The sequence below is a fragment of the Solanum pennellii genome, chromosome 8, assembly GCF_001406875.1.
Source record: "Solanum pennellii chromosome 8, SPENNV200".
NCBI classification, from domain to species: domain Eukaryota; kingdom Viridiplantae; phylum Streptophyta; class Magnoliopsida; order Solanales; family Solanaceae; genus Solanum; species Solanum pennellii.
This window is the reverse complement of record NC_028644.1, coordinates 23,725,391-23,734,964: the sequence shown is the minus strand read 5'-3', so window position 1 is coordinate 23,734,964 and position 9,574 is coordinate 23,725,391.

Here is a 9,574-nt window from a genome sequence, read left to right as displayed (position 1 = left end):
TTTAGGAGTTGTGGATTTGATGATGAGACACACATGAAATATCCTTTTTTGCAGTTAAGGCTTCAAATATGAACCACACTTGATGTCTCTTATTTTGTAGTTTCAACTTTGATGACGAACCACACTTGGTGCCTCTTCTTTTACAATTGCGGATTTGTAGATGAACCACACTTAGTACATATTCTTCTACAATTGCAGCGTGGATCATCTTCATTTGGAGTAGTGGCTTTGATGAAGAACCACACAATAAATATCTTTTTACGGAGATGCAACTTTGACAACGTACTACACTTGATGCCTCTTCTTTTGAAGTTGCAACTTAAATGAAAAATCACACTTGATGCCTCTTCTTTTGCAGTTGCGACTTCAATGACGAACCACACTTAGTGTATCTTCTTCTACAATGGTGGTTTTGGCAAGAATAACACTTAGTGCATCTTTCTTTAATTTGAAGCTTGGACGAATCAAAATTTATGTCTCCTCCTTTATAGTTTTAACTTTTGCGAGCAAGAGATTTTGGTATAGTATGTCCTAATACTGGAGAACAACTACTTGTCACATGATCAACTTCACAATCAAACTTCAGAATATGCCCCCACGCCAAAGATAGAGGCTCACTTACAGTTGCATCGATTCATAAAAATATTTGAAGCAATGATATTTGATGAAAAGGTGGTGTGAACTTGATAAAGACAACCAAGACGAGTTGACAAACCACTTCTTGATGTTTGATTCTTTTTCTACTTAGACCTTTTATATGGGATGATATGTCCATTTTTTTCATCCTTTCTTTTAATGTATTAAAACTCTTGCAATTTTGAAGTAATAAAATGTATTTACTTTACACATCAATGCAAAACATTGTGAGTTTTTTTTAAAAAAAATTCTAGGCCACTTATTCCAAGGTTTTCAACCTATTGGGTTTTTTTTTGGATCATATAGATTTAAATCATAAGGGATAAAAGTAAAGACTTGCAGATTCAAGTCATTTTCATGGAGTTATTCTGACTTGAAGGTTTGGAGAGCATTTTTATTTGAAAACTTAGCTCGAATTTCAAGAGCTTCTAAACTTAAGACTTAACACAAATTTGATGAGCTTCATGACATGCATTTTAGACTCGTGCGTCAAGAAGCATTATGACATACATTTTAGGATCATGCGTCGAGAAGCATTTTGACTTATTTGCTCGAATTCGATGAAATTTATGACATGCATTTTATGCTCGTATGTCAATGAGCATTTTGGCATGAAGATTATAACTAAATTTGGTGAGATTTGAGACTTGAATATTCTGCTTGAATTTGCAAATATTGATAATCTTCATGACATATGTATTTTACTTGTGCGCCAATGAGCATTTTGATTTGAAGATTTTGCTCGAATTTGATGAGCTTTGGAACTTGAAGATTTTTTCTCAATTTTGAGAAGCCTCATGACTTGAATACTTAGTTTGAACTTAACGATATTTATGACATGAAGATTTTACACGAATTTGATAAATTTTATGCCATGAAGACTTAGCTCGAATAAGATAGCTAGGAGTATTTTGATTTGAAGATTTCACTCGAATTTGAGGAGTTTTGGATCTTGAAAAAATTGTTTGAATTTTATGAATTTCACGACATGCATTTTATACTCGTACATCAAGGAGAATTATGACTTGAAGTTTAGACTGGTATGTCAAGGACCATGTCAACTTACATAGACTCTTCAATTTTGGTTTTGAATGAAAACTTGTCCTCACCCTCAATATCATATTTTCTTTGTAAGTTTCAAAGTTGGACAACTTTTGATGTCTATTTGAAGTCATACTCAGTTTCATATCATGAGCACGCGTTGCTAGTTCTTCAAACGTTTTAGGCTTTACGTCTTGCAATATGTAACGAAGATCTCAATGCAAACGTTTGATGCATATTTTGATCCCACAAGTTTCACTAAAGCGATCTTTGAAGTTAAGACTCAAGCTCTTCCAATAATTTATGAACTCAATGACTTGTTCATCATTTCTTTGACAGGAGTTTGCAATCCCTATCATGCTTACCACACTCCTTGTGCTATATAAATGCTTAATGGATTGTTGCTCCATCTACTCCCCTATCGATAGAACTAGACTCAAGATTTAGGTACCATTCAAAATCAATTCCTGTGAGAGATATAACAAACTGCTTAACAAGATAATCACCATCTGTTCCAGCATTATTGCAAGTTTCTACAAAGTGTGCCACATGTTATTTTGGATTTCCATTATCATCGAATTGCTGCAACTTAAGAGGTTGATATCCAATATGCATTTGTAGGTTATCAATTCTTTCAGAATACGGATCTACATATGTGAGAGAAAACTTAGACGTGGACTCAGATTTATCTATAATAGCCTTTTTGATAAAGTCCTTCAATTTGTCAATAGGAATCAGACCTTTAGCAGACACTTGAAACTCCTTGATGATTGTTTCTTGTTTTGCAAACGACTCTCTTTTCTCCTAAGTTTCATGAAGATTTTCGCATAATTGTATGGATTCTCTTTTCTCCATATTCTCCATCATGTTCGTTAACTTGGTAATTTGGACGTCTTGACCTTTGATGTGCTTCGATAAGCCTTCAACTACTTTCGTCGGATTTGCAAGTTTTTTTCTATTATGGAAGTTCTGACCACCATTATGTGCCTTATCATCGTAGTTGAACGAGAATAACATTGATTTCACAAAACATAAAATGCAAACATGTTATGTGGGGTAGATCCCGTGCTTAAGACATCATTGTCGGCTGAAGTGAAAGGCTTTTATTATGTAGATAGGACCAATCGGGAAAGAACCCTTTTGACCATTTTGGCGATGTCTTCTTTTGCAGATTTTCAGGAGATTTCACACATTTTGGAGACAAACCAAAGACAATAGTAGATTCGAACAACACTCGTGATGCATGTTATACTAGCAATTTGGCTTGTTTCCTTATGATAGGTCCTATCTTTCCTACAGTAACATCATGGATGTTTTCCACAGTGATGCAGAATTTCAATCCATCAATTTTTACGGATGCAGATGTGGATATGGATGCAGGTCCAGATATGGATGCAGATGTGGATACGGATGTAGATCTAGATTTGGAGGCAGATGCATATTTTGAGTTGATCTTCTTTGAAGTCAACTCGTTGTTTTTCAACTTTGCTTTTTTTAAGAGTAAAGATGTACGGTAAAGATTGTCCCGCTGGGCGTGCCAATTTGTATGCATCTAAAGCTTCGTCCCTAAAATACAGTAAACATAAAGTAAACAATCTTTATAAAATCTTTAAGAAAAGATATGTAATTCCCTGATTCTTCTCTTCAATAATGTTCTTGATTCGATGGAATACTTGTGGCTCAGCTTTTGAAGCGAAGACTTGTTTTTACTTGCAGCTCAACACTTGGAGCGAAACTTCTCTCTATGCAGAAGACTTGCAGGTCACCAATGAAGAGCAAGGATTCTCTATGTATTTCTATGTGTCTTCTTCTTTTTTTTCTTCGTCTTCCTTATTGTTGGTCTTATGAAGACCTCTTTATATAGGCTTGAGTAGGATTTAGGGCTATTTTCGTCCAAGTAATTTTGGTCCTTGGGCTTGAAGAATATGAGTTTGGCTTGTCTTGTCAACTTAATGAACTAACCCAAATGTAATTTTGACTTTATTTAAATCATATATTTTGACTTAAATATTAATCCAATTTTATTAATCAGTAATTTGACTTGGTCAATATATCATGAATTTATGGATTAATACAAAATTTAATATGGATTTATCAATATAATTTTAGTATCTACAAAGCCTTCAAACAAACTATGTAAGAGACTTCTTAAAATAGGGTCCATGCCTGATTATGGACATGAATGACTCAATTCAAAGTTTCCAATAACCATACATAGAACTCAATACTCCAAACTCAATGACTCCATAATTCAAATGACTCAATGATACTATTCATCTCACGAATACTTGACTTATAGGTTCAAGTGGGATTATGGAACGACCCACTCATCTCAAGGATCTCCTTGGATAACATATAATATTCCATAGTTTATGAAATATAGTTTTAAAAAGTATTAGAAACTCAATACTCAAGAACATAGAACTTGAAGATACTACTTCCCTCAAAGATACTCAGTTTATGGAGTTCATGCGGAATTATGGGAATGACTTGACTCGACTCAAGGATATAAATGATAATATAAACTCGTGAATACCTTAACGTCATTCTCATACTTACTTACTTGAGTCTTGAAACAATTTATAAGGAATTTTAGAAGACTCAAAGGGACTTTGTCAAAAAAAAACCTCAAGACTTGACTCTAAGTCTACCTTGAATTTAAATTATGAATTTAAGGTTATGATTCATGTTATGAATGATTTCTCGATGTCTATAAGTATTTTACAGTGTTTAGAATCAATAGGGATTGAAGGAACCCTTTTAAAAATTCATATCGATAGTTGATCTCAAAGGATTAACAATTTAACTCAAAGACTTTGTTAAATTCTACTCTTAACTCTTCCTAGAATTCGAATTATGAAATCAAGGATCGTGACTTGATATATACTATTTCTTGATGATTGGATGTAACTTGGATAGCAAAAATCACTAAGAGAGCGAAGACATGTTTTGAAAGATCAAATACGGAACGAAGAACGGAGGTGGAAAGGATCTGACGTCCCTAGAGCAGCACTAGTGCACCGCGCCAGCACTCAGTTTACTGAGGCTGGTCTGGGGTGCATTGCAGGCGCAGGGCGCCAGCTCCTCAGGCATAACAGGGGTGCGCCACCCCAGCCACGTTCCAAATGAATCCGATGAACTTTTCTTCAATTTTTTCCAACCCTACCTCGTCTAAACTTGAATGATCTCCTCCAAACTCTTTCGGATACTTAAACCCAACCTAATTATAGAGAATTCTATACCAAAAACCCGCCAGGAAAAACACTTATACGCAACTCTCACCTGAAGAACTCAACAGACTTCCTTATCAAAATTGAAGCACAAAACTTCAAGAACTCAACCAGATCATCAATATACTCAATCTCATGGATAAAATTCGTAAAAGAAACACATGATTGGCGTGTGGGAAAACAAACCCAATACAATGGAAGCTTACATACCTCTTAATATAAAATCCTTGGCGAAATCCCTTGAAGAATCGCAAGAATCTTAACGAACGCCTTGAACCTTCTCTATTTTCTCCTCTATTCTCTTCTTTTCTCTTCTTGAACTCCTCTAGAAACCCTAAGCGATTTTGGAATAACTAAAATTGATTCCAGTCAGTTAAGACTCCTAAAATCTTACTAAAACGTTTAAATCCAACTGGGTACGGAAAGGACAAAAATACCCCTCATATTTTTGGGGTAGATTTCCTTAATTGGACATCCTAACTTCGAATGGGAATATCTCCCTCATACAATCTCAAAAATTAGAAAACTCGGTGGCATTGGAAAGAGAACTCATAGATCTTTCATTTGATATCTTATGGGTCTCCTAACTCATCCTGCTAAAAGTTATGGTCGTTTGAAGTTAACTCAAAACTTAAAAGAACTTAGGAATGGCTTAAATGAACCTTCTTCTAAAACCCTAAGCGTATTTGGATTTATGAAAACCGACTTAAAAAAGATTTTCCCCAAAAATATTAGTAAAACTCATTTTAGCTAATTGAGTAAGGAAAAGACCAAAATATCCCTCATATTTTTGGGTAACTTTCCTTAATTAGACTGCTCTATTTCAAACGGGTATATCTCCCACATACGAGCTCGAAAATTAGCAAGCTTGGTGGTGTTGAAAAGAGGATTACAAGGCCTTTCATTTGATATCTTATAGATCTCATAAATCATCATGTGCTAAAAGCTATGGTCGTTTGAAGTTGACCTAAAACCTAGAAGAACCTAGGAATAACTTGAAGGAATTCTCTTTAGTTCTTCTTTAAGCTCAAGGTGATATATCTAGCGACCTTTGACACTTCAGAAAATTCAAATTCCTCGGTAAAATCTTACTCTCAACAAAGAATGGTTCGAATCTTAGCTCAAAACTTTCTGGGGTGTTACATTTAAGTTCTCTGCTCTACCAATTCCAATACAAATTTGAACGACAAAACGGATATTTTCAATCCTGTGAATTGTATCATCTTTACTCGACATCTTTTATATGATTAAACTCTACAATAAAGTTACTACTTTTCTCAAATAAGCTACTTGAATAAGAGCATGTTTGGTATTGTTGGTGGGAGCTCAGAAACACTTATCTTGAGGGAAAAAATACTTTTGTTGAAAAAAATAGGTGTTTGGCAAACCCGTAAAATTGCTTCTAAATAGAAGCAGCTGCAATTTTTCTGTTATTGAGAAAAAAAATTAAAAATTTCTATTTTTTTAAAAATAGAAGTAGAAAATTATTTTTTTCAAGAGTAAACGTCTAATCCATATATATATATATATATATATATATATATAAGCGAAGATTTGAATAATAAGCTTAGCAAAAAATAATATTGCAAATTCTTTTGTGAATGTTCAATGTATATCATCATAGATATCTCTTATTCATGCAAACCTATGAAGATAGTCAATGAAAAACTTTATTAATTAAATACAATAATGTACATATTTATTTCAATTTGATGAGGTTCAATCATGTAATTAATCTATCTCACTAATATTACCTTATAAACAATTTATTTTTTTTGTATTTTTCTTGTCATCTAACCATTTCTTGTCATCTAACAATGTGTTTTGCATTTGTATTTCATGTTTAATTGTTTAGATGTCATATGAACATGTGAATAGAACAATTACATTTTATATTTTCACAATTGAAAAAAAATCGAGACATTTTTAAATAATATATTTTGAAGTTAGAAGATCTTATTAACTTGATATACATTTGTGACATATATAACACTTTAATTTAAACACAAATGCCTACCTAAATATAAATATATATTTGCATTAATTAAAATATTCATCTCATAAAGTTAACTATCAAATAGATAATAAAAATTAAACTAATACAAACTTCAACTGGCGTTAGTACAAGTCATTTGAATTTTTCTTCGTCTAAATTACTGAAATATTAAGAAATAGTAAATAAGTAAAACAAAAGGACAATATTTATATGATAATAACCATTTTGAAGCAAATTTCAGGAGAGTCTAAATCACATAGGTAGTTTTGATAAATAAAGTCATTCTTTTGTCTTGAGCATCAAAAACAAATCGTGACAATTCTCTAGATTTTGAAAAAGATTCAGAAGCATATATCTACACCACAAGAGAAATTGTTAACAAAGACAAATGAATTTAGACTACATCATGTTAACTTTTATATATTGGAACATTACATACTAATGTATATATTAAGCAAAAATAATTATTATTATCTAATAAAAATTATTTTCCTCAAGTACTTGAGGTTATGGAATATACCCTCTTAGGATAGAACGACTTACTTCATCAGAATAGTGGTACCTCATATTTCGCTAAACTTCGAACTCACTCAACAACAATAAATCACAAAAAAAAAAAATTAAAATGCAAGAAGAAGACGAGTAGAAGATTTAGAAAATGTGGTTGACAAACGAGAGGAAGTCCCTCTATTTATAGTCAACAAAGGGTAGTATGAACAAATATTTTTATGTCTTATCTGAAAAGTCATGACCTTTTCGAGAAGTCACAACCCTCTGAAAAAGTCACAACTTATTGAAAAAGTCACAACTCTTTGGAAAAGTCACAACTCTTTCGAAAACTCACAACTCATCGAAAAATTACAATCCTTCGAAAAAAGTCACAACTCCTTGAAAAAGTCACAATCTAAGATTATGAATATTATAGTAATTTAGAATCCGAGTAAGGAGTTCATGTTTTTAAGGTTATACTAGCTTCAAGCCACGCGTGTTGCATGTGTATATGTATATATAGTATACGGTGTAGTAAAATAGAATTAATAATACTACATTAGATTTCTTTATTAAATAATTATAGTTTAAAGAAAAAAGAACAAGTGTTAATAAATTATTAATACAAATTGGCATAGAGTTACTTGTATTTTGAGATCAAAATGACCAGATATCATTGAAACATTTCAGAATACATTAAAAGTTTAAATATGGGTTTTTAGTAGTATAATTTTTTACTTTACTAACTTTTGTAAGAAAATCTAACCAACAAAATATTTTTTTAAAATGTCATCAAAAGTATTTCCTCTTGAGGTTATGAACATAAATTATGGGCACCATTTAAATATAATTTTTCACGTAAATATTCATACTTGAAATTTAGTATAGGCATGACACTAATAAGGATTACCATAAATATTTTAATATTTTATATTTATACACAATCTATTTTTTGCTTGTTGTCTAATGAAAGTATTTAGTATCTTAAAGAAATTGCATCGTGATATAAAATATTAAAATTTTTAAATAATAAACATTAATAGATGAATAAAATTTAAAGTATTATTTATAAAATATTTAATTTGATTTAAGATTATTTTATGATCATCACTATTTTCTTATCTATTTTATATAGCTAACAAGGAGTGTATCTTGTGACATACCGTTTTCTCAAATTAAAATGAACACAAAATAACAAGAAATTCATACTTAAAAAGTATCATACTCAAACATAAATATTTTAAAAAATATATATATGGAACGATACATAGCAAATGAAGAGGAAAACAAAAATATATGATCATGTTGCATTCACTATAGTGTGTATGCCCGCGGTGTGTGTGCGCGCGTGTGTTTGTTCCATTTAATAATTTTATTTTTTATTTTTATATTTTATTTTACTTTTACATAATATTATTTTATTTATTTTTTACTTATTATATTACAAAATTACAAATCAAGAAGAAGGTAATAACAATATTTTTGTAAAATTAGAAAAGAATGAAAAAAAACAATTAAAGGTTTCAACCCTTCAAAAAATGTACAATATGGATTGGAAGTTTGAATATGAACATTTTGATTTGATTTAATAAAAACAAAATTTGAATTTAATTTATTGTAATAGATGTTTAAATTAGTTTTTTTTTCTATAAAATAATCTTAACATTAAAAGTAAATTAATATTTGCTCTTAATCATAATTTGACTCTCAAAAGTACTCTTCCAAAAAAGATTAGTCAAACACAATTTTCTTATAAAAAAACATTTTTCAAATGAATTTGTCAAATACAGATTGCTTTCTCTCAAAAGCACTTCTCTAAAAAGCTATTTTAGAAAAGTGCTTCTGAAAATAAAGCAATTTTTAGCAGCAATGTCAAACAGACTCTGATTCAAGTTAATTATTTGCTTGTGAAGCTTAAAGTTACTACTGTGCTCAAATAAGTTACATGAATGATTCAAGCTAATTATTTGCTTGTGAAGTTTATTTGTTTGGAACAAACTTTTGATGTCTACTGCTTGTTTGGACAGAAATTTTCATTCAAATTATTTATTAAAATGTAATATAAATTTATTTTCTTCTCTTCAAATTATACATGTACAACATACCTGTCAAGAAACTAGTAATTTTTTAAATCGATTTATTTGTATAGTAAATTTGGTTCGATTTTTTTGTTATTTTTTCG